The sequence below is a fragment of the Gadus macrocephalus genome, chromosome 17, assembly GCF_031168955.1.
Source record: "Gadus macrocephalus chromosome 17, ASM3116895v1".
NCBI lineage: Eukaryota > Metazoa > Chordata > Actinopteri > Gadiformes > Gadidae > Gadus > Gadus macrocephalus.
Genome location: NC_082398.1, coordinates 13186860 through 13209693, shown reverse-complemented (window position 1 = coordinate 13209693; position 22834 = coordinate 13186860). Strand labels below are relative to the sequence as shown.

Below are 22834 nucleotides of genomic sequence, written 5' to 3'. Positions count from 1 at the left end.
GCATAGCTTATGGCTTTGATTCTATGTAGCTGGTACAGGTATTTTAATGGAAAATTGAAATCCGTTCTTTTTGTGCAAATTTTTGTAACTCAATGAAGCCTGGATAGCTCAGCCGGTAGAGCATCAGACTTTTAATCTGAGGGTCCAGGGTTCAAGTCCCTGTTCAGGTGGTACTTTATTTACATTAACTTCATTGACACTGATTCCTCAGCGCAGGTTGATGAATCCTGTCATACCCACGTGAATAATTCTCTCTTACAGAGAGCTTTAAAAACAGAATTCTTGCAAACTGCACATTGAACAATTTACAAAAATCTATTCCAATAAAGGAATTCACACTATCTAATAATGAATAATGCGTTCCATTGGGCTTAACCTCCCAGCTGCAGAGTTTATTTGCAAAGAACCAAATGTTCTCCAACACACTGTAGGCCATTTCTTATTCACTGTCCATTACTAGGAAAATCTGTGAAGAATGCAAGACATTGGAGAATGCAGGCATCGATCCCGCTACCTCTCACATGCTAAGCGAGCGCTCTACCATTTGAGCTAATTCCCCTTTCTGAAAGTCATCTCATAAGGTAAAAAACATTTCCCTACAGCAAGCATAGCTTATGGCTTTGATTCTATGTAGCTGGTACAGGTACTTTTAATGGAAAATGTAAATCCTTTTTTTTTGTGCAAATATTTGTAACTCAATGAAGCCTGGATTGCTCAACCGGTAAAGCATCAGACCTTTAATCTGAAGGTCCAGGGTTCAAGTCCCTGTTCAGGAGGTACATTATTTGCATTAACTTCATTGACACTGATTCCTCAGCACAGGTTGATGAGTCCTGTCATACCCACGTGAATAATTCTCTCTTACAGAGAGCTTTAAAAACAGAATTCTTGCAAACTGCACATTGAACAATTTACAAAAATCTATTCCAATAAAGGAATTCACACTATCTAATAATGAATAATGCGTTCCATTGGGCTTAACCTCCCAGCTGCAGAGTTTATTTGCAAAGAACCAAATGTCCTCCAACACACTGTAGGCCATTTCTTATTCACTGTCCATTACTAGGAAAATCTGTGAAGAATGCAAGACATTGGAGAATGCAGGCATCGATCCCGCTACCTCTCACATGCTAAGCGAGCGCTCTACCATTTCAGCTAATTCCCCTTTCTGAAAGTCAACTCATAAGGAAAAAAACATTTCCCTACAGCAAGCATAGCTTATGGCTTTGATTCTATGTAGCTGGTACAGGTACTTTTAATGGAAAATGTAAATCCTTTTTTTTTGTGCAAATATTTGTAATTCAATGAAGCCTGGATTGCTCAACCGGTAGAGCATCAGACTTTTAATCTGAGGGTCCAGGGTTCAAGTCCCTGTTCAGGCGGTACATTATTTACATTAATTTCATTGACACTGATTCCTCAGCGCAGGTTGATGAATCCTGTCATACACACGTGAATAATTGTTTCTTACAGAGAGCTTTAAAAACAGAATTCTTGCAAACTGCACATTGAACAATTTACAAAAATCTATTCCAATAAAGGAATTCACACTATCTAATAATGAATAATGCGTTCCATTGGGCTTAACCTCCCAGCTGCAGAGTTTATTTGCAAAGAACCAAATGTCCTCCAACACACTGTAGGCCATTTCTTATTCACTGTCCATTACTAGGAAAATCTGTGAAGAATGCAAGACATTGGAGAATGCAGGCATCGATCCCGCTACCTCTCACATGCTAAGCGAACGCTCTACCAATTGAGCTAATTCCCCTTTCTGAAAGTCATCTCATAAGGAAAAAAACATTTCCCTACAGCAAGCATAGCTTATGGCTTTGATTCTATGTAGCTGGTACAGGTATTTTAATGGAAAATTGAAATCCGTTTTTTTTGTGCAAATTTTTGTAACTCAAAGGAGCCTGGATAGCTCAGCCGGTAGAGCATCAGACTTTTAATCTGAGGGTCAAGGGTTCAAGTCCCTGTTCAGGCGGTACTTTATTTACATTAACTTCATTGACACTGATTCCTCAGCGCAGGTTGATGAATCCTGTCATACCCACGTGAATAATTCTCTCTTCCAGAGAGCTTTAAAAACAGAATTCTTGCAAACTGCACATTGAACAATTTACAAAAATCTATTCCAATAAAGGAATTCACACTATCTAATAATGAATAATGCGTTCCATTGGGCTTAACCTCCCAGCTGCAGAGTTTATTTGCAAAGAACCAAATGTTCTCCAACACACTGTAGGCCATTTCTTATTCACTGTCCATTACTAGGAAAATCTGTGAAGAATGCAAGACATTGGAGAATGCAGGCATCGATCCCGCTACCTCTCACATGCTAAGCGAGCGCTCTACCATTTGAGCTTATTCCCCTTTCTGAAAGTCATCTCATTAGGTAAAAAACATTTCCCTACAGCAAGCATAGCTTATGGCTTTGATTCTATGTAGCTGGTACAGGTACTTTTAATGGAAAATGTAAATCCTTTTTTTTTGTGCAAATATTTGTAACTCAATGAAGCCTGGATTGCTCAACCGGTAAAGCATCAGACCTTTAATCTGAAGGTCCAGGGTTCAAGTCCCTGTTCAGGAGGTACTTTATTTGCATTAACTTCATTGACACTGATTCCTCAGCACAGGTTGATGAGTCCTGTCATACCCACGTGAATAATTCTCTCTTACAGAGAGCTTTAAAAACAGAATTCTTGCAAACTGCACATTGAACAATTTACAAAAATCTATTCCAATAAAGGAATTCACACTATCTAATAATGAATAATGCGTTCCATTGGGCTTAACCTCCCAGCTGCAGAGTTTATTTGCAAAGAACCAAATGTTCTCCAACACACTGTAGGCCATTTCTTATGCCGCGTTTCCACTGCAGGGTGCGGAACGGATCGGATTGCAAAGGGGCGGTAGGGAGGGGGCAGTATAGCCCAGCTCAGTTCCGAGGTCGCGTTTCCACTGCCGACAGTACCCTTGGTGGTAGGCCGGATGTCAATCGCCGCGGCAGCTACGTAAACATCGTAAACAACGTCTTCCTCCGCAAGAATGCAGACGAGCGTCTCCACCTCCTTGTTCGCCCAAGCAAGCTTTTTACGCGACATGTTAATTGTAAAGAATAATACCTTGAGGCTACTGTTTGTTTGTTTTTATCCCCGCGTCACCCGGAAGTGACGATTCTGTCGACCAATCAACGGAGGGGGGGTGTAGCTAGAATTCCAGGGTACCCTTTCAGGCGTCTGGTCTCGTTTTGGGTACCGCAACGGAGGAGTCCCTAGAATGGGGTCGGAACGGGTACGGCAAAGTCCGGGTCACGCCCACTTTTGGCGGTGGAAACGCGATCCGACCCGCACCTTTGCGATCCGATCCGTTCCGCACCCTGCAGTGGAAATGCGCCATTATTCACTGTCCATTACTAGGAAAATCTGTGAAGAATGCAAGACATTGGAGAATGCAGGCATCGATCCCGCTACCTCTCACATGCTAAGCGAGCACTCTACCATTTGAGCTAATTCCCCTTTCTGAAAGTCATCACATAAGGTAAAAAACATTTCCCCACAGCAAGCATAGCTTATGGCTTTGATTCTATGTAGCTGGTACAGGTACTTTTAATGGAAAATTGAAATCCTTTTTTTTTGTGCAAATATTTGTAACTCAATGACGCCTGGATTGCTCAGCCGGTATAGCATCAGACCTTTAATCTGAGGGTCCAGGGTTCAAGTCCCTGTTCAGGCGTTATTTCAAATGGGATAGCTTCAATGATACTATTATTTCAGCATAGGTCAATGATTACTGTAAACTCTGTGGTAATTTTGATTCTTTACAGAGATTTACAAAATTTGAAGCCTTGTAACCCTGCAAATAGCACGTTTAACAAGTTATTTGTATTTGTTGCGATTAACTTATTGACACTGTCTAAAGGGCAAAATGATGCCTCATTTTGTTTTACCTCTCAGCTGCAGTGGCTGGGGCAAAGAACCATATGTTCCCCAACAAACTCTACTTCAATTCTGATTAAGAGTCATGGAAATAGAAATTCTTTGAAAATCGCAAGACATTGGAGAATGCAGGCATCGTTCCCGCTAGCTCTCACATGCTAAGCGAGCGCTCTACCATTTGAGCTAATTCCCCTTTCTGAAAGACATCTCATAAGGTAAAAAACATTTCCCTACAGCAAGCATAGCTTATGGCTTTGATTCTATGTAGCTGGTACAGGTATTTTTAATGGAAAATTGAAATCCGTTTTTTTTGTGCAAATATTTGTAACTCAATGAAGCCTGGATAGCTCAGCCGGTAGAGCATCAGACTTTTAATCTGAGGGTCCAGGGTTCAAGTCCCTGTTCAGGCGGTACTTAATTTACATTATCTTCATTGACACTGATTCCTCAGCACAGGTTGGTGAGTGCTGGTATACACACCTCAATAATTGTCTCATACAGAGAGCTTTAAAAAGAGAATTCTTGCAAACTGCACATTGAACAATTTACAAAAATCTATTCCAATAAAGGAATTCACACTATCTAATAATGAATAATGCGTTCCATTGGGCTTAACCTCCCAGCGGCAGAGTTTATTTGCAAAGAACCAAATGTTCTCCAACACACTGTAGGCCATTTCTTATTCACTGTCCATTACTAGGAAAATCTGTGATGAATGCAAGACATTGGAGAATGCAGGCATCGATCCCGCTACCTCTCACATGCTAAGCGAGCACTCTACCATTTGATCCAATTCCCCTTTCTGAAAGTCATCTCATAAGGTAAAAAACATTTCCCTACAGCAAGCATAGCTTATGGCTTTGATTCTATGTAGCTGGTACAGGTACTTTTAATGGAAAATTGAAATCCTTTTTTTTTGTGCAAATATTTGTAACTCAATGTAGCCTGGATTGCTCAGCCGGTAGAGCATCAGACCTTTAATCTGAGGGTCCAGGGTTCAAGTCCCTGTTCAGGCGGTACTTTATTTACATTAACTTCATTGACACTGATTCCTCAGCGCAGGTTGATGAATCCTGTCATACCCACGTGAATAATTCTCTCTTCCAGAGAGCTTTAAAAAGAGAATTCTTGCAAACTGCACATTGAACAATTTACAAAAATCTATTCCAATAAAGGAATTCACACTATCTAATAATGAATAATGCGTTCCATTGGGCTTAACCTCCCAGCTGCAGAGTTTATTTGCAAAGAACCAAATGTTCTCCAACACACTGTAGGCCATTTCTTATTCACTGTCCATTACTAGGAAAATCTGTGAAGAATGCAAGACATTGGAGAATGCAGGCATCGATCCCGCTACCTCTCACATGCTAAGCGAGCGCTCTACCATTTGAGCTTATTCCCCTTTCTGAAAGTCATCTCATTAGGTAAAAAACATTTCCCTACAGCAAGCATAGCTTATGGCTTTGATTCTATGTAGCTGGTACAGGTACTTTTAATGGAAAATGTAAATCCTTTTTTTTTGTGCAAATATTTGTAACTCAATGAAGCCTGGATTGCTCAACCGGTAAAGCATCAGACCTTTAATCTGAAGGTCCAGGGTTCAAGTCCCTGTTCAGGAGGTACTTTATTTGCATTAACTTCATTGACACTGATTCCTCAGCACAGGTTGATGAGTCCTGTCATACCCACGTGAATAATTCTCTCTTACAGAGAGCTTTAAAAACAGAATTCTTGCAAACTGCACATTGAACAATTTACAAAAATCTATTCCAATAAAGGAATTCACACTATCTAATAATGAATAATGCGTTCCATTGGGCTTAACCTCCCAGCTGCAGAGTTTATTTGCAAAGAACCAAATGTTCTCCAACACACTGTAGGCCATTTCTTATTCACTGTCCATTACTAGGAAAATCTGAGAAGAATGCAAGACATTGGAGAATGCAGGCATCGATCCCGCTACCTCACACATGCTAAGCGAGCGCTCCACCATTTAAGCTAATTCCCCTTTCTGAAAGTCATCTCATAAGGTAAAAAACATTTCCCTACAGCAAGCATAGCTTATGGCTTTGATTCTATGTAGCTGGTACAGGTACTTTTAATGGAAAATGTAAATCCTTTTTTTTTGTGCAAATATTTGTAACTCAATGAAGCCTGGATTGCTCAACCGGTAAAGCATCAGACCTTTAATCTGAAGGTCCAGGGTTCAAGTCCCTGTTCAGGAGGTACTTTATTTGCATTAACTTCATTGACACTGATTCCTCAGCACAGGTTGATGAGTCCTGTCATACCCACGTGAATAATTCTCTCTTACAGAGAGCTTTAAAAACAGAATTCTTGCAAACTGCACATTGAACAATTTACAAAAATCTATTCCAATAAAGGAATTCACACTATCTAATAATGAATAATGCGTTCCATTGGGCTTAACCTCCCAGCTGCAGAGTTTATTTGCAAAGAACCAAATGTCCTCCAACACACTGTAGGCCATTTCTTATTCACTGTCCATTACTAGGAAAATCTGTGAAGAATGCAAGACATTGGAGAATGCAGGCATCGATCCCGCTACCTCTCACATGCTAAGCGAGCACTCTACCATTTCAGCTAATTCCCCTTTCTGAAAGTCAACTCATAAGGAAAAAAACATTTCCCTACAGCAAGCATAGCTTATGGCTTTGATTCTATGTAGCTGGTACAGGTATTTTAATGGAAAATTTAAATCCGTTTTTTTTGTGCAAATATTTGTAAAGCAATGTAGCCTGGATAGCTCAGCCAGTAGAGCATCAGACGTTTAAACTGAGGGTCCAGGGTTCAAGTCCCTGTTCAGGTGATATTTCAAATGGGATAGCTTCAATAATACTATTACTTCAGCATAGGTCAATGATTACTGGAAACTATGTGGTAAATTTGATTCTTTAAAGAGATTTACAAAATTTGAAGCCTTGTAACCCTGCAAATAGCACGTTTAACAAGTTATTTGTATTTGTTGCGATTAACTTATTGACACTGTCTAAAGGGCAGAATGATGCCTCATTTTGTTTAACCTCTCAGCTGCAGCGGCTGGGGCAAAGAACCATATGTTCCCCAACAAACTCTACTTCAATTCTGATTAACAGTCATGGAAATAGAATTTCTTTGAAAATCACAAGACATTGGAGAATGCAGGCATCGATCCCGCTACCTCTCACATGCTAAGCGAGCGCTCTACCATTTGAGCTAATTCCCCTTTCTGAAAGTCATCTCATAAGGTAAAAAACATTTCCCTACAGCAAGCATAGCTTATGGCTCTGATTCTATGTAGCTGGTACAGGTACTTTTAATGGAAAATGTAAATCCTTTTTTTTTGTGCAAATATGTGTATCTCAATGAAGCCTGGATTGCTCAACCGGTAGAGCATCAGACTTTTAATCTGAGGGTCCAGGGTTCAAGTCCCTGTTCAGGCGGTACATTATTTACATTAACTTCATTGACACTGATTCCTCAGCGCAGGTTGATGAATCCTGTCATACACACGTGAATAATTGTCTCTTACAGAGAGCTTTAAAAACAGAATTCTTGCAAACTGCACATTGAACAATTTACAAAAATCTATTCCAATAAAGGAATTCACACTATCTAATAATGAATAATGCGTTCCATTGGGCTTAACCTCCCAGCTGCAGAGTTTATTTGCAAAGAACCAAATGTCCTCCAACACACTGTAGGCCATTTCTTATTCACTGTCCATTACTAGGAAAATCTGTGAAGAATGCAAGACATTGGAGAATGCAGGCATCGATCCCGCTACCTCTCACATGCTAAGCGAGCGCTCTACCATTTGAGCTAATTCCCCTTTCTGAAAGTCATCTCATAAGGAAAAAAACATTTCCCTACAGCAAGCATAGCTTATGGCTTTGATTCTATGTAGCTGGTACAGGTACTTTTAATGGAAAATGTAAATCCTTTTTTTTTTGTGCAAATATTTGTAAGTCAATGAAGCCTGGATTGCTCAACCGGTAGAGCATCAGACTTTTAATCTGAGGGTCCAGGGTTCAAGTCCCTGTTCAGGTGGTACATTATTTACATTAACTTCATTGACACTGATTCCTCAGCGCAGGTTGATGAATCCTGTCATACACAAGTGAATAATTGTCTCTTACAGAGAGCTTTAAAAACAGAATTCTTGCAAACTGCACATTGAACAATTTACAAAAATCTATTCCAATAAAGGAATTCACACTATCTAATAATGAATAATGCGTTCCATTGGGCTTAACCTCCCAGCTGCAGAGTTTATTTGCAATGAACCAAATGTCCTCCAACACACTGTAGGCCATTTCTTATTCACTGTCCATTACAAGGAAAATCTGTGAAGAATGCAAGACATTGGAGAATGCAGGCATCGATCCCGCTACCTCTCACATGCTAAGCGAGCGCTCTACCATTTGAGCTAATTCCCCTTTCTGAACGACATCTCATGAGGAAAAAAACATTTCCCTACAGCAAGCATAGCTTATGGCTTTGATTCTATGTAGCTGGTACAGGTATTTTAATGGAAAATTTAAATCCGTTTTTTTTGTGCAAATATTTGCAAAGCAATGAAGCCTGGATAGCTCAGCCGGTAGAGCATCAGACTTTTAATCTGAGGGTCCAGGGTTCAAGTCCCTGTTCAGGCGGTACATTATTTACATTAACTTCATTGACACTGATTCCTCAGCGCAGGTTGATGAATCCTGTCATACACACGTGAATAATTGTCTCTTACAGAGAGCTTTAAAAACAGAATTCTTGCAAACTGCACATTGAACAATTTACAAAAATCTATTCCAATAAAGGAATTCACACTATCTAATAATGAATAATGCGTTCCATTGGGCTTAACCTCCCAGCTGCAGAGTTTATTTGCAAAGAACCAAATGTCCTCCAACACACTGTAGGCCATTTCTTATTCACTGTCCATTACTAGGAAAATCTGTGAAGAATGCAAGACATTGGAGAATGCAGGCATCGATCCCGCTACCTCTCACATGCTAAGCGAGCGCTCTACCATTTGAGCTAATTCCCCTTTCTGAAAGTCATCTCATAAGGAAAAAAACATTTCCCTACAGCAAGCATAGCTTATGGCTTTGATTCTATGTAGCTGGTACAGGTACTTTTAATGGAAAATGTAAATCCTTTTTTTTTTGTGCAAATATTTGTAAGTCAATGAAGCCTGGATTGCTCAACCGGTAGAGCATCAGACTTTTAATCTGAGGGTCCAGGGTTCAAGTCCCTGTTCAGGTGGTACATTATTTACATTAACTTCATTGACACTGATTCCTCAGCGCAGGTTGATGAATCCTGTCATACACAAGTGAATAATTGTCTCTTACAGAGAGCTTTAAAAACAGAATTCTTGCAAACTGCACATTGAACAATTTACAAAAATCTATTCCAATAAAGGAATTCACACTATCTAATAATGAATAATGCGTTCCATTGGGCTTAACCTCCCAGCTGCAGAGTTTATTTGCAATGAACCAAATGTCCTCCAACACACTGTAGGCCATTTCTTATTCACTGTCCATTACAAGGAAAATCTGTGAAGAATGCAAGACATTGGAGAATGCAGGCATCGATCCCGCTACCTCTCACATGCTAAGCGAGCGCTCTACCATTTGAGCTAATTCCCCTTTCTGAACGACATCTCATGAGGAAAAAAACATTTCCCTACAGCAAGCATAGCTTATGGCTTTGATTCTATGTAGCTGGTACAGGTATTTTAATGGAAAATTTAAATCCGTTTTTTTTGTGCAAATATTTGCAAAGCAATGAAGCCTGGATAGCTCAGCCGGTAGAGCATCAGACTTTTAATCTGAGGGTCCAGGGTTCAAGTCCCTGTTCAAGCGATATTTCAAATGGGATAGCTTCAATGATACTATTACTTCAGCATAGGTCAATGATTACTGGAAACTATGTGGTAAATTTGATTCTTTAAAGAGATTTACAAAATTTGAAGCCTTGTAACCCTGCAAATAGCACGTTTAACAAGTTATTTGTATTTGTTGCGATTAACTTATTGACACTGTCTAAAGGGCAGAATGATGCCTCATTTTGTTTAACCTCTCAGCTGCAGCGGCTGGGGCAAATAACCATATGTTCCCCAACAAACTCTACTTCAATTCTGATTAACAGTCATGGAAATAGAAATTCTTTGAAAATCACAAGACATTGGAGAATGCAGGCATCGATCCCGCTACCTCTCACATGCTAAGCGAGCGCTCTACCATTTGAGCTAATTCCCCTTTCTGTAAGACATCTCATAAGGAAAAAAACATTTCCCTACAGCAAGCATAGCTTATGGCTTTGATTCTATGTAGCTGGTACAGGTATTTTAATGGAAAATTTAAATCCGTTTTTTTTGTGCAAATATTTGTAAAGCAATGAAGCCTGGATAGCTCAGCCAGTAGAGCATCAGACGTTTAAACTGAGGGTCCAGGGTTCAAGTCCCTGTTCAGGTGATATTTCAAATGGGATAGCTTCAATAATACTATTACTTCAGCATAGGTCAATGATTACTGGAAACTATGTGGTAAATTTGATTCTTTAAAGAGATTTACAAAATTTGAAGCCTTGTAACCCTGCAAATAGCACGTTTAACAAGTTATTTGTATTTGTTGCGATTAACTTATTGACACTGTCTAAAGGGCAGAATGATGCCTCATTTTGTTTAACCTCTCAGCTGCAGCGGCTGGGGCAAAGAACCATATGTTCCCCAACAAACTCTACTTCAATTCTGATTAACAGTCATGGAAATAGAATTTCTTTGAAAATCACAAGACATTGGAGAATGCAGGCATCGATCCCGCTACCTCTCACATGCTAAGCGAGCGCTCTACCATTTGAGCCAATTCCCCTTTCTGAAAGTCATCTCATAAGGTAAAAAACATTTCCCTACAGCAAGCATAGCTTATGGCTTTGATTCTATGTAGCTGGTACAGGTACTTTTAATGGAAAATGTAAATCCTTTTTTTTTGTGCAAATATGTGTATCTCACTGAAGCCTGGATTGCTCAACCGGTAGAGCATCAGACTTTTAATCTGAGGGTCCAGGGTTCAAGTCCCTGTTCAGGCGGTACATTATTTACATTAACTTCATTGACACTGATTCCTCAGCGCAGGTTGATGAATCCTGTCATACACACGTGAATAATTGTCTCTTACAGAGAGCTTTAAAAACAGAATTCTTGCAAACTGCACATTGAACAATTTACAAAAATCTATTCCAATAAAGGAATTCACACTATCTAATAATGAATAATGCGTTCCATTGGGCTTAACCTCCCAGCTGCAGAGTTTATTTGCAAAGAACCAAATGTCCTCCAACACACTGTAGGCCATTTCTTATTCACTGTCCATTACTAGGAAAATCTGTGAAGAATGCAAGACATTGGAGAATGCAGGCATCGATCCCGCTACCTCTCACATGCTAAGCGAGCGCTCTACCATTTGAGCTAATTCCCCTTTCTGAAAGTCAACTCATAAGGAAAAAAACATTCCCCTACAGCAAGCATAGCTTATGGCTTTGATTCTATGTAGCTGGTACAGGTACTTTTAATGGAAAATGTAAATCTTTTTTTTTTGTGCAAATATTTGTAACTCAATGAAGCCTGGATTGCTCAACCGGTAGAGCATCAGACTTTTAATCTGAGGGTCCAGGGTTCAAGTCCCTGTTCAGGTGGTACATTATTTACATTAACTTCATTGACACTGATTCCTCAGCGCAGGTTGATGAATCCTGTCATACACAAGTGAATGATTGTCTCTTACAGAGAGCTTTAAAAACAGAATTCTTGCAAACTGCACATTGAACAATTTACAAAAATCTATTCCAATAAAGGAATTCACACTATCTAATAATGAATAATGCGTTCCATTTGGCTTAACATCCCAGCTGCAGAGTTTATTTGCAAAGAACCAAATGTTCTCCAACACACTGTAGGCCATTTCTTATTCACTGTCCATTACTAGGAAAATCTGTGAAGAATGCAAGACATTGGAGAATGCAGGCATCGATCCCGCTACCTGTCACATGCTAAGCGAGCGCTCTACCATTTTAGCTAATTCCCCTTTCTGAAAGTCATCTCATAAGATAAAAAACATTTCCCTACAGCAAGCATAGCTCATGGCTTTGATTCTATGTAGCTGGTACAGGTGCTTTTAATGGAAAATGTAAATCCTTTTTTTTTGTGCAAATATTTGTAACTCAATGAAGCCTGGATTGCTCAACCGGTAAAGCATCAGACCTTTAATCTGAAGGTCCAGGGTTCAAGTACCTGTTCAGGAGGTACTTTATTTGCATTAACTTCATTGACACTGATTCCTCAGCACAGGTTGATGAGTCCTGTCATACCCACGTGAATAATTCTCTCTTACAGAGAGCTTTAAAAACAGAATTCTTGCAAACTGCACATTGAACAATTTACAAAAATCTATTCCAATAAAGGAATTCACACTATCTAATAATGAATAATGCGTTCCATTGGGCTTAACCTCCCAGCTGCAGAGTTTATTTGCAAAGAACCAAATGTCCTCCAACACACTGTAGGCCATTTCTTATTCACTGTCCATTACTAGGAAAATCTGTGAAGAATGCAAGACATTGGAGAATGCAGGCATCGATCCCGCTACCTCTCACATGCTAAGCGAGCGCTCTACCATTTGAGCTAATTCCCCTTTCTGTAAGACATCTCATAAGGAAAAAAACATTTCCCTACAGCAAGCATAGCTTATGGCTTTGATTCTATGTAGCTGGTACAGGTATTTTAATGGAAAATTTAAATCCGTTTTTTTTGTGCAAATATTTGTAAAGCAATGTAGCCTGGATAGCTCAGCCAGTAGAGCATCAGACGTTTAAACTGAGGGTCCAGGGTTCAAGTCCCTGTTCAGGTGATATTTCAAATGGGATAGCTTCAATAATACTATTACTTCAGCATAGGTCAATGATTACTGGAAACTATGTGGTAAATTTGATTCTTTAAAGAGATTTACAAAATTTGAAGCCTTGTAACCCTGCAAATAGCACGTTTAACAAGTTATTTGTATTTGTTGCGATTAACTTATTGACACTGTCTAAAGGGCAGAATGATGCCTCATTTTGTTTAACCTCTCAGCTGCAGCGGCTGGGGCAAAGAACCATATGTTCCCCAACAAACTCTACTTCAATTCTGATTAACAGTCATGGAAATAGAATTTCTTTGAAAATCACAAGACATTGGAGAATGCAGGCATCGATCCCGCTACCTCTCACATGCTAAGCGAGCGCTCTACCATTTGAGCTAATTCCCCTTTCTGAAAGTCATCTCATAAGGTAAAAAACATTTCCCTACAGCAAGCATAGCTTATGGCTCTGATTCTATGTAGCTGGTACAGGTACTTTTAATGGAAAATGTAAATCCTTTTTTTTTGTGCAAATATGTGTATCTCAATGAAGCCTGGATTGCTCAACCGGTAGAGCATCAGACTTTTAATCTGAGGGTCCAGGGTTCAAGTCCCTGTTCAGGCGGTACATTATTTACATTAACTTCATTGACACTGATTCCTCAGCGCAGGTTGATGAATCCTGTCATACACACGTGAATAATTGTCTCTTACAGAGAGCTTTAAAAACAGAATTCTTGCAAACTGCACATTGAACAATTTACAAAAATCTATTCCAATAAAGGAATTCACACTATCTAATAATGAATAATGCGTTCCATTGGGCTTAACCTCCCAGCTGCAGAGTTTATTTGCAAAGAACCAAATGTCCTCCAACACACTGTAGGCCATTTCTTATTCACTGTCCATTACTAGGAAAATCTGTGAAGAATGCAAGACATTGGAGAATGCAGGCATCGATCCCGCTACCTCTCACATGCTAAGCGAGCGCTCTACCATTTGAGCTAATTCCCCTTTCTGAAAGTCATCTCATAAGGAAAAAAACATTTCCCTACAGCAAGCATAGCTTATGGCTTTGATTCTATGTAGCTGGTACAGGTACTTTTAATGGAAAATGTAAATCCTTTTTTTTTTGTGCAAATATTTGTAAGTCAATGAAGCCTGGATTGCTCAACCGGTAGAGCATCAGACTTTTAATCTGAGGGTCCAGGGTTCAAGTCCCTGTTCAGGTGGTACATTATTTACATTAACTTCATTGACACTGATTCCTCAGCGCAGGTTGATGAATCCTGTCATACACAAGTGAATAATTGTCTCTTACAGAGAGCTTTAAAAACAGAATTCTTGCAAACTGCACATTGAACAATTTACAAAAATCTATTCCAATAAAGGAATTCACACTATCTAATAATGAATAATGCGTTCCATTGGGCTTAACCTCCCAGCTGCAGAGTTTATTTGCAATGAACCAAATGTCCTCCAACACACTGTAGGCCATTTCTTATTCACTGTCCATTACAAGGAAAATCTGTGAAGAATGCAAGACATTGGAGAATGCAGGCATCGATCCCGCTACCTCTCACATGCTAAGCGAGCGCTCTACCATTTGAGCTAATTCCCCTTTCTGAACGACATCTCATAAGGAAAAAAACATTTCCCTACAGCAAGCATAGCTTATGGCTTTGATTCTATGTAGCTGGTACAGGTATTTTAATGGAAAATTTAAATCCGTTTTTTTTGTGCAAATATTTGCAAAGCAATGAAGCCTGGATAGCTCAGCCGGTAGAGCATCAGACTTTTAATCTGAGGGTCCAGGGTTCAAGTCCCTGTTCAAGCGATATTTCAAATGGGATAGCTTCAATGATACTATTACTTCAGCATAGGTCAATGATTACTGGAAACTATGTGGTAAATTTGATTCTTTAAAGAGATTTACAAAATTTGAAGCCTTGTAACCCTGCAAATAGCACGTTTAACAAGTTATTTGTATTTGTTGCGATTAACTTATTGACACTGTCTAAAGGGCAGAATGATGCCTCATTTTGTTTAACCTCTCAGCTGCAGCGGCTGGGGCAAATAACCATATGTTCCCCAACAAACTCTACTTCAATTCTGATTAACAGTCATGGAAATAGAAATTCTTTGAAAATCACAAGACATTGGAGAATGCAGGCATCGATCCCGCTACCTCTCACATGCTAAGCGAGCGCTCTACCATTTGAGCTAATTCCCCTTTCTGTAAGACATCTCATAAGGAAAAAAACATTTCCCTACAGCAAGCATAGCTTATGGCTTTGATTCTATGTAGCTGGTATAGGTATTTTAATGGAAAATTTAAATCCGTTTTTTTTGTGCAAATATTTGTAAAGCAATGAAGCCTGGATAGCTCAGCCAGTAGAGCATCAGACGTTTAAACTGAGGGTCCAGGGTTCAAGTCCCTGTTCAGGTGATATTTCAAATGGGATAGCTTCAATAATACTATTACTTCAGCATAGGTCAATGATTACTGGAAACTATGTGGTAAATTTGATTCTTTAAAGAGATTTACAAAATTTGAAGCCTTGTAACCCTGCAAATAGCACGTTTAACAAGTTATTTGTATTTGTTGCGATTAACTTATTGACACTGTCTAAAGGGCAGAATGATGCCTCATTTTGTTTAACCTCTCAGCTGCAGCGGCTGGGGCAAAGAACCATATGTTCCCCAACAAACTCTACTTCAATTCTGATTAACAGTCATGGAAATAGAATTTCTTTGAAAATCACAAGACATTGGAGAATGCAGGCATCGATCCCGCTACCTCTCACATGCTAAGCGAGCGCTCTACCATTTGAGCTAATTCCCCTTTCTGAAAGTCATCTCATAAGGTAAAAAACATTTCCCTACAGCAAGCATAGCTTATGGCTTTGATTCTATGTAGCTGGTACAGGTACTTTTAATGGAAAATGTAAATCCTTTTTTTTTGTGCAAATATGTGTATCTCACTGAAGCCTGGATTGCTCAACCGGTAGAGCATCAGACTTTTAATCTGAGGGTCCAGGGTTCAAGTCCCTGTTCAGGCGGTACATTATTTACATTAACTTCATTGACAAATATTCCTCAGCGCAGGTTGATGAATCCTGTCATACACACGTGAATAATTGTCTCTTACAGAGAGCTTTAAAAACAGAATTCTTGCAAACTGCACATTGAACAATTTACAAAAATCTATTCCAATAAAGGAATTCACACTATCTAATAATGAATAATGCGTTCCATTGGGCTTAACCTCCCAGCTGCAGAGTTTATTTGCAAAGAACCAAATGTCCTCCAACACACTGTAGGCCATTTCTTATTCACTGTCCATTACTAGGATAATCTGTGAAGAATGCAAGACATTGGAGAATGCAGGCATCGATCCCGCTACCTCTCACATGCTAAGCGAGCGCTCTACCATTTGAGCTAATTCCCCTTTCTGAAAGTCATCTCATAAGGAAAAAAACATTTCCCTACAGCAAGCATAGCTTATGGCTTTGATTCTATGTAGCTGGTACAGGTATTTTAATGGAAAATTTAAATCCGTTTTTTTTGTGCAAATATTTGTAAATCAATGAAGCCTGGATAGCTCAGCCGGTAGAGCATCAGACTTTTAATCTGAGGGTCCAGGGTTCAAGTCCCTGTTCAGGCGATATTTCAAATGGGATAGCTTCAATGATACTATTGCTTCAGCATAGGTCAATGATTACTGGAAACTATGTGGTAAATTTGATTCTTTAAAGAGATTTACAAAATTTGAAGCCTTGTAACCCTGCAAATAGCACGTTTAACAAGTTATTTGTATTTGTTGCGATTAACTTATTGTCACTGTCTATAGGGCAGAATGATGCCTCATTTTGTTTAACCTCTCAGCTGCAGCGGCTGGGGCAAAGAACCATATGTTCCCCAACAAACTCTACTTCAATTCTGATAAACAGTCATGGCAATAGAAATTCTTTGAAAATCACAAGACATTGGAGAATGCAGGCATCGAGCCCGCTACCGCTCACATGCTAAGCGAGCGCTCTACCATTTGAGCTAATTCCCCTTTCTGAACGACATCTCATAAGGAAAAAAACATTTCCCTACAGCAAGCATAGCTTATGGCTTTGATTCTATGTAGCTGGTACAGGTATTTTAATGGAAAATTTAAATCCGTTTTTTTTGTGCAAATATTTGCAAAGTAATGAAGCCTGGATAGCTCAGCCGGTAGAGCATCAGACTTTTAATCTGAGGGTCCAGGGTTCAAGTCCCTGTTCAGGCGGTAATTTATTTACATTAACTTCATTGACACTGATTCCTCAGCGCAGGTTGATGAATCCTGTCATGCACACGTGAATAATTGTCTCTTACAGAGAGCTTTGAAAACAGAATTCTTGCAAACTGCACATTGAACAATTTACAAAAATCTATTCCAATAAAGGAATTCACACTATCTAATAATGAATAATGCGTTCCATTGGGCTTAACCTCCCAGCTGCAGAGTTTATTTGCAAAGAACCAAATGTTCTCCAACACACCGTAGGCCATTTCTTATTCACTGTCCATTACTAGGAAAATCTGTGAAGAATGCAAGACATTGGAGAATGCAGGCATCGATCCCGCTACCTCTCACATGCTAAGCGAGCGCTCTACCATTTGAGCTAATTCCCCTTTCTGAAAGTCATCTCATAAGGTAAAAAACATTTCCCTACAGCAAGCATAGCTTATGGCTTTGATTCTATGTAGCTGGTACAGGTACTTTTAATGGAAAATGTAAATCCTTTTTTTTTGTGCAAATATTTGTAACTCAATGAAGCCTGGATTGCTCAACCGGTAAAGCATCAGACCTTTAATCTGAAGGTCCAGGGTTCAAGTCCCTGTTCAGGAGGTACTTTATTTGCATTAACTTCATTGACACTGATTCCTCAGCACAGGTTGATGAGTCCTGTCATACCCACGTGAATAATTCTCTCTTACAGAGAGCTTTAAAAACAGAATTCTTGCAAACTGCACATTGAACAATTTACAAAAATCTATTCCAATAAAGGAATTCACACTATCTAATAATGAATAATGCGTTCCATTGGGCTTAACCTCCCAGCTGCAGAGTTTATTTGCAAAGAACCAAATGTCCTCCAACACACTGCAGGCCATTTCTTATTCACTGTCCATTACTAGGAAAATCTGTGAAGAATGCAAGACATTGGAGAATGCAGGCATCGATCCCGCTACCTCTCACATGCTAAGCGAGCGCTCTACCATTTGAGCTAATTCCCCTTTCTGAAAGTCATCTCATAAGGAAAAAAACATTTCCCTACAGCAAGCATAGCTTATGGCTTTGATTCTATGTAGCTGGTACAGGTATTTTAATGGAAAATTGAAATCCGTTTTTTTTCTGCAAATTTTTGTAACTCAATAAAGCCTGGATAGCTCAGCCGGTAGAGCATCAGACTTTTAATCTGAGGGTCCAGGGTTCAAGTCCCTGTTCAGGCGGTACATTATTTACATTAACTTCATTGACACTGATTCCTCAGCGCAGGTTGATGAATCCTGTCATACCCACGTGAATAATTTTCTCTTACAGAGAGCTTTAAAAACAGAATTCTTGCAAACTGCACATTAAACAATTTACAAAAATCTATTCCAATAAAGGAATTCACACTATCTAATAATGAATAATGCGTTCCATTGGGCTTAACCTCCCAGCTGCAGAGTTTATTTGCAATGAACCAAATGTCCTCCAACACACTGTAGGCCATTTCTTATTCACTGTCCATTACAAGGAAAATCTGTGAAGAATGCAAGACATTGGAGAATGCAGGCATAGATCCCGCTACCTCTCACATGCTAAGCGAGCGCTCTACCATTTGAGCTAATTCCCCTTTCGGAAAGTCATCTCATAAGGAAAAAAACATTTCCCTGCAGCAAGCATAGCTTATGGCTTTGATTCTATGTAGCTGGTACAGGTATTTTAATGGAAAATTGAAATCCGTTTTTTTTGTGCAAATATTTGTAACTCAATGAAGCCTGGATAGCTCAGCCGGTAGAGCATCAGACATTTAATCTGAGGGTCCAGGGTTCAAGTCCCTTTTCAGGCGATATTTCAAATGGGATAGCTTCAATGATACTATTGCTTCAGCATAGGTCAATGATTACTGGAAACTATGTGGTAAATTTGATTCTTTAAAGAGATTTACAAAATTTGAAGCCTTGTAACCCTGCAAATAGCACGTTTAACAAGTTATTTGTATTTGTTGCGATTAACTTATTGACTCTGTCTATAGGGCAGAATGATGCCTCATTTTGTTTAACCTCTCAGCTGCAGCGGCTGGGGCAAAGAACCATATGTTCCCCAACAAACTCTACTTCAATTCTGATTAACAGTCATGGAAATAGAAATTCTTTGAAAATCACAAGACATTGGAGAATGCAGGCATCGATCCCGCTACCTCTCACATGCTAAGCGAGCGCTCTACCATTTGAGCTAATTCCCCTTGCTGAACGACATCTCATAAGGAAAAAAACATTTCCCTACAGCAAGCATAGCTTATGGCTTTGATTCTATGTAGCTGGTACAGGTATTTTAATGGAAAATTTAAATCCGTTTTTTTTGTGCAAATATTTGCAAAGGAATGAAGCCTGGATAGCTCAGCCGGTAGAGCATCAGACTTTTAATCTGAGGGTCCAGGGTTCAAGTCCCTGTTCAGGCGATATTTCAAATGGGATAGCTTCAATGATACTATTACTTCAGCATAGGTCAATGATTACTGGAAACTATGTGGTAAATTTGATTCTTTAAAGAGATTTACAAAATTTGAAGCCTTGTAACCCTGCAAATAGCACGTTTAACAAGTTATTTGTATTTGTTGCGATTAACTTATTGACACTGTCTAAAGGGCAGAATGATGCCTCATTTTGTTTAACCTCTCAGCTGCAGCGGCTGGGGCAAATAACCATATGTTCCCCAACAAACTCTACTTCAATTCTGATTAACAGTCATGGAAATAGAAATTCTTTGAAAATCACAAGACATTGGAGAATGCAGGCATCGATCCCGCTACCTCTCACATGCTAAGCGAGCGCTCTACCATTTGAGCTAATTCCCCTTTCTGTAAGACATCTCATAAGGAAAAAAACATTTCCCTACAGCAAGCATAGCTTATGGCTTTGATTCTATGTAGCTGGTACAGGTATTTTAATGGAAAATTTAAATCCGTTTTTTTTGTGCAAATATTTATAAAGCAATGAAGCCTGGATAGCTCAGCCGGTAGAGCATCAGACGTTCAAACTGAGGGTCCAGGGTTCAAGTCCCTGTTCAGGCGATATTTCAAATGGGATAGCTTCAATAATACTATTACTTCAGCATAGGTCAATGATTACTGGAAACTATGTGGTAAATTTGATTCTTTAAAGAGATTTACAAAATTTGAAGCCTTGTAACCCTGCAAATAGCACGTTTAACAAGTTATTTGTATTTGTTGCGATTAACTTATTGACACTGTCTAAAGGGCAGAATGATGCCTCATTTTGTTTAACCTCTCAGCTGCAGCGGCTGGGGCAAAGAACCATATGTTCCCCAACAAACTCTACTTCAATTCTGATTAACAGTCATGGAAATAGAATTTCTTTGAAAATCACAAGACATTGGAGAATGCAGGCATCGATCCCGCTACCTCTCACATGCTAAGCGAGCGCTCTACCATTTGAGCTAATTCCCCTTTCTGAAAGTCATCTCATAAGGTAAAAAACATTTCCCTACAGCAAGCATAGCTTATGGCTTTTATTCTATGTAGCTGGTACAGGTACTTTTAATGGAAAATGTAAATCCTTTTTTTTTGTGCAAATATGTGTATCTCAATGAAGCCTGGATTGCTCAACCGGTAGAGCATCAGACTATTAATCTGAGGGTCCAGGGTTCAAGTCCCTGTTCAGGCGGTACATTATTTACATTAACTTCATTGACACTGATTCCTCAGCGCAGGTTGATGAATCCTGTCATACACACGTGAATAATTGTCTCTTACAGAGAGCTTTAAAAACAGAATTCTTGCAAACTGCACATTGAACAATTTACAAAAATCTATTCCAATAAAGGAATTCACACTATCTAATAATGAATAATGCGTTCCATTGGGCTTAACCTCCCAGCTGCAGAGTTTATTTGCAAAGAACCAAATGTTCTCCAACACACTGTAGGCCATTTCTTATTCACTGTCCATTACTAGGAAAATCTGTGAAGAATGCAAGACATTGGAGAATGCAGGCATCGATCCCGCTACCTCTCACATGCTAAGCGAGCGCTCTACCATTTGAGCTAATTCCCCTTTCTGAAAGTCAACTCATAAGGTAAAAAACATTTCCCTACAGCAAGCATAGCTCATGGCTTTGATTCTATGTAGCTGGTACAGGTGCTTTTAATGGAAAATGTAAATCCTTTTTTTTTGTGCAAATATTTGTAACTCAATGATGCCTGGATTGCTCAACCGGTAAAGCATCAGACCTTTAATCTGAAGGTCCAGGGTTCAAGTCCCTGTTCAGGAGGTGCTTTATTTGCATTAACTTCATTGACACTGATTCCTCAGCACAGGTTGATGAGTCCTGTCATACCCACGTGAATAATTCTCTCTTACAGAGAGCTTTAAAAACAGAATTCTTGCAAACTGCACATTGAACAATTTACAAAAATCTATTCCAATAAAGGAATTCACACTATCTAATAATGAATAATGCGTTCCATTGGGCTTAACCTCCCAGCTGCAGAGTTTATTTGCAAAGAACCAAATGTTCTCCAACACACTGTAGGCCATTTCTTATTCACTGTCCATTACTAGGAAAATCTGTGAAGAATGCAAGACATTGGAGAATGCAGGCATCGATCCCGCTACCTCTCACATGCTAAGCGAGCGCTCTACCATTTGAGCTAATACCCCTTTCTGAAAGTCATCTCATAAGGAAAAAAACATTTCCCTACAGCAAGCATAGCTTATGGCTTTGATTCTATGTAGCTGGTACAGGTATTTTAATGGAAAATTGAAATCCGTTTTTTTTGTGCAAATTTTTGTAACTCAATGAAGCCTGGATAGCTCAGCCGGTAGAGCATCAGACTTTTAATCTGAGGGTCCAGGGTTCAAGTCCCTATTCAGGCGGTACATTATTTACATTAACTTCATTGACACTGATTCCTCAGCGCAGGTTGATGAATCCTGTCATACCCACGTGAATAATTTTCTCTTACAGAGAGCTTTAAAAACAGAATTCTTGCAAACTGCACATTGAACAATTTACAAAAATCTATTCCAATAAAGGAATTCACACTATCTAATAATGAATAATGCGTTCCATTGGGCTTAACCTCCCAGCTGCAGAGTTTATTTGCAATGAACCAAATGTCCTCCAACACACTGTAGGCCATTTCTTATTCACTGTCCATTACAAGGAAAATCTGTGAAGAATGCAAGACATTGGAGAATGCAGGCATCGATCCCGCTACCTCTCACATGCTAAGCGAGCGCTCTACCATTTGAGCTAATTCCCCTTTCGGAAAGTCATCTCATAAGGAAAAAAACATTTCCCTGCAGCAAGCATAGCTTATGGCTTTGATTCTATGTAGCTGGTACAGGTATTTTAATGGAAAATTGAAATCCGTTTTTTTTGTGCAAATATTTGCAACTCAATGAAGCCTGGATAGCTCAGCCGGTAGAGCATCAGACTTTTAATCTGAGGGTCCAGGGTTCAAGTCCCTTTTCAGGCGATATTTCAAATGGGATAGCTTCAATGATACTATTGCTTCAGCATAGGTCAATGATTACTGGAAACTATGTGGTAAATTTGATTCTTTAAAGAGATTTACAAAATTTAAAGCATTGTAACCCTGCAAATAGCACGTTTAACAAGTTATTTGTATTTGTTGCGATTAACTTATTGACACTGTCTATAGGGCAGAATGATGCCTCATTTTGTTTAACCTCTCAGCTGCAGCGGCTGGGGCAAAGAACC

At 39.3% G+C, this 22834-nt stretch overlaps 32 non-coding genes across 32 annotated transcripts; all 32 read left to right on the top strand.

The window, feature by feature from the left end:
- The first annotated feature begins 97 nt into the window (after nucleotides 1-97).
- On the top strand, nucleotides 98-170 carry trnak-uuu (transfer RNA lysine (anticodon UUU)). The gene has a single exon. It is a non-coding gene; the product is annotated as a tRNA-Lys (tRNA).
- A 533-nt stretch (nucleotides 171-703) lies between these two features.
- Nucleotides 704-776, top strand: trnak-uuu (transfer RNA lysine (anticodon UUU)). Its single transcript has one exon. It is a non-coding gene; the product is annotated as a tRNA-Lys (tRNA).
- Nucleotides 777-1309: 533 nt separating this feature from the next.
- trnak-uuu (transfer RNA lysine (anticodon UUU)) lies at nucleotides 1310-1382 on the top strand. The gene has a single exon. It is a non-coding gene; the product is annotated as a tRNA-Lys (tRNA).
- Nucleotides 1383-1914: 532 nt separating this feature from the next.
- On the top strand, nucleotides 1915-1987 carry trnak-uuu (transfer RNA lysine (anticodon UUU)). The gene has a single exon. It is a non-coding gene; the product is annotated as a tRNA-Lys (tRNA).
- A 533-nt stretch (nucleotides 1988-2520) lies between these two features.
- trnak-uuu (transfer RNA lysine (anticodon UUU)) lies at nucleotides 2521-2593 on the top strand. The gene has a single exon. It is a non-coding gene; the product is annotated as a tRNA-Lys (tRNA).
- A 1072-nt stretch (nucleotides 2594-3665) lies between these two features.
- trnak-uuu (transfer RNA lysine (anticodon UUU)) lies at nucleotides 3666-3738 on the top strand. The gene has a single exon. It is a non-coding gene; the product is annotated as a tRNA-Lys (tRNA).
- Nucleotides 3739-4278: 540 nt separating this feature from the next.
- trnak-uuu (transfer RNA lysine (anticodon UUU)) lies at nucleotides 4279-4351 on the top strand. Its single transcript has one exon. It is a non-coding gene; the product is annotated as a tRNA-Lys (tRNA).
- A 533-nt stretch (nucleotides 4352-4884) lies between these two features.
- trnak-uuu (transfer RNA lysine (anticodon UUU)) lies at nucleotides 4885-4957 on the top strand. Its single transcript has one exon. It is a non-coding gene; the product is annotated as a tRNA-Lys (tRNA).
- Nucleotides 4958-5490: 533 nt separating this feature from the next.
- On the top strand, nucleotides 5491-5563 carry trnak-uuu (transfer RNA lysine (anticodon UUU)). The gene has a single exon. It is a non-coding gene; the product is annotated as a tRNA-Lys (tRNA).
- A 533-nt stretch (nucleotides 5564-6096) lies between these two features.
- trnak-uuu (transfer RNA lysine (anticodon UUU)) lies at nucleotides 6097-6169 on the top strand. The gene has a single exon. It is a non-coding gene; the product is annotated as a tRNA-Lys (tRNA).
- Nucleotides 6170-7314: 1145 nt separating this feature from the next.
- trnak-uuu (transfer RNA lysine (anticodon UUU)) lies at nucleotides 7315-7387 on the top strand. Its single transcript has one exon. It is a non-coding gene; the product is annotated as a tRNA-Lys (tRNA).
- Nucleotides 7388-7921: 534 nt separating this feature from the next.
- Nucleotides 7922-7994, top strand: trnak-uuu (transfer RNA lysine (anticodon UUU)). The gene has a single exon. It is a non-coding gene; the product is annotated as a tRNA-Lys (tRNA).
- A 532-nt stretch (nucleotides 7995-8526) lies between these two features.
- On the top strand, nucleotides 8527-8599 carry trnak-uuu (transfer RNA lysine (anticodon UUU)). Its single transcript has one exon. It is a non-coding gene; the product is annotated as a tRNA-Lys (tRNA).
- Nucleotides 8600-9133: 534 nt separating this feature from the next.
- Nucleotides 9134-9206, top strand: trnak-uuu (transfer RNA lysine (anticodon UUU)). The gene has a single exon. It is a non-coding gene; the product is annotated as a tRNA-Lys (tRNA).
- Nucleotides 9207-9738: 532 nt separating this feature from the next.
- On the top strand, nucleotides 9739-9811 carry trnak-uuu (transfer RNA lysine (anticodon UUU)). Its single transcript has one exon. It is a non-coding gene; the product is annotated as a tRNA-Lys (tRNA).
- A 1152-nt stretch (nucleotides 9812-10963) lies between these two features.
- Nucleotides 10964-11036, top strand: trnak-uuu (transfer RNA lysine (anticodon UUU)). The gene has a single exon. It is a non-coding gene; the product is annotated as a tRNA-Lys (tRNA).
- Nucleotides 11037-11569: 533 nt separating this feature from the next.
- trnak-uuu (transfer RNA lysine (anticodon UUU)) lies at nucleotides 11570-11642 on the top strand. Its single transcript has one exon. It is a non-coding gene; the product is annotated as a tRNA-Lys (tRNA).
- A 1751-nt stretch (nucleotides 11643-13393) lies between these two features.
- trnak-uuu (transfer RNA lysine (anticodon UUU)) lies at nucleotides 13394-13466 on the top strand. Its single transcript has one exon. It is a non-coding gene; the product is annotated as a tRNA-Lys (tRNA).
- A 534-nt stretch (nucleotides 13467-14000) lies between these two features.
- Nucleotides 14001-14073, top strand: trnak-uuu (transfer RNA lysine (anticodon UUU)). Its single transcript has one exon. It is a non-coding gene; the product is annotated as a tRNA-Lys (tRNA).
- Nucleotides 14074-14605: 532 nt separating this feature from the next.
- Nucleotides 14606-14678, top strand: trnak-uuu (transfer RNA lysine (anticodon UUU)). Its single transcript has one exon. It is a non-coding gene; the product is annotated as a tRNA-Lys (tRNA).
- Nucleotides 14679-15830: 1152 nt separating this feature from the next.
- Nucleotides 15831-15903, top strand: trnak-uuu (transfer RNA lysine (anticodon UUU)). Its single transcript has one exon. It is a non-coding gene; the product is annotated as a tRNA-Lys (tRNA).
- A 532-nt stretch (nucleotides 15904-16435) lies between these two features.
- trnak-uuu (transfer RNA lysine (anticodon UUU)) lies at nucleotides 16436-16508 on the top strand. The gene has a single exon. It is a non-coding gene; the product is annotated as a tRNA-Lys (tRNA).
- A 539-nt stretch (nucleotides 16509-17047) lies between these two features.
- trnak-uuu (transfer RNA lysine (anticodon UUU)) lies at nucleotides 17048-17120 on the top strand. Its single transcript has one exon. It is a non-coding gene; the product is annotated as a tRNA-Lys (tRNA).
- Nucleotides 17121-17653: 533 nt separating this feature from the next.
- trnak-uuu (transfer RNA lysine (anticodon UUU)) lies at nucleotides 17654-17726 on the top strand. Its single transcript has one exon. It is a non-coding gene; the product is annotated as a tRNA-Lys (tRNA).
- A 532-nt stretch (nucleotides 17727-18258) lies between these two features.
- Nucleotides 18259-18331, top strand: trnak-uuu (transfer RNA lysine (anticodon UUU)). Its single transcript has one exon. It is a non-coding gene; the product is annotated as a tRNA-Lys (tRNA).
- A 532-nt stretch (nucleotides 18332-18863) lies between these two features.
- On the top strand, nucleotides 18864-18936 carry trnak-uuu (transfer RNA lysine (anticodon UUU)). Its single transcript has one exon. It is a non-coding gene; the product is annotated as a tRNA-Lys (tRNA).
- A 539-nt stretch (nucleotides 18937-19475) lies between these two features.
- trnak-uuu (transfer RNA lysine (anticodon UUU)) lies at nucleotides 19476-19548 on the top strand. Its single transcript has one exon. It is a non-coding gene; the product is annotated as a tRNA-Lys (tRNA).
- A 539-nt stretch (nucleotides 19549-20087) lies between these two features.
- trnae-uuc (transfer RNA glutamic acid (anticodon UUC)) lies at nucleotides 20088-20160 on the top strand. The gene has a single exon. It is a non-coding gene; the product is annotated as a tRNA-Glu (tRNA).
- A 540-nt stretch (nucleotides 20161-20700) lies between these two features.
- trnan-auu (transfer RNA asparagine (anticodon AUU)) lies at nucleotides 20701-20773 on the top strand. Its single transcript has one exon. It is a non-coding gene; the product is annotated as a tRNA-Asn (tRNA).
- Nucleotides 20774-21306: 533 nt separating this feature from the next.
- On the top strand, nucleotides 21307-21379 carry trnak-uuu (transfer RNA lysine (anticodon UUU)). Its single transcript has one exon. It is a non-coding gene; the product is annotated as a tRNA-Lys (tRNA).
- Nucleotides 21380-21911: 532 nt separating this feature from the next.
- trnak-uuu (transfer RNA lysine (anticodon UUU)) lies at nucleotides 21912-21984 on the top strand. The gene has a single exon. It is a non-coding gene; the product is annotated as a tRNA-Lys (tRNA).
- Nucleotides 21985-22516: 532 nt separating this feature from the next.
- trnak-uuu (transfer RNA lysine (anticodon UUU)) lies at nucleotides 22517-22589 on the top strand. Its single transcript has one exon. It is a non-coding gene; the product is annotated as a tRNA-Lys (tRNA).
- Nucleotides 22590-22834: the final 245 nt, after the last annotated feature.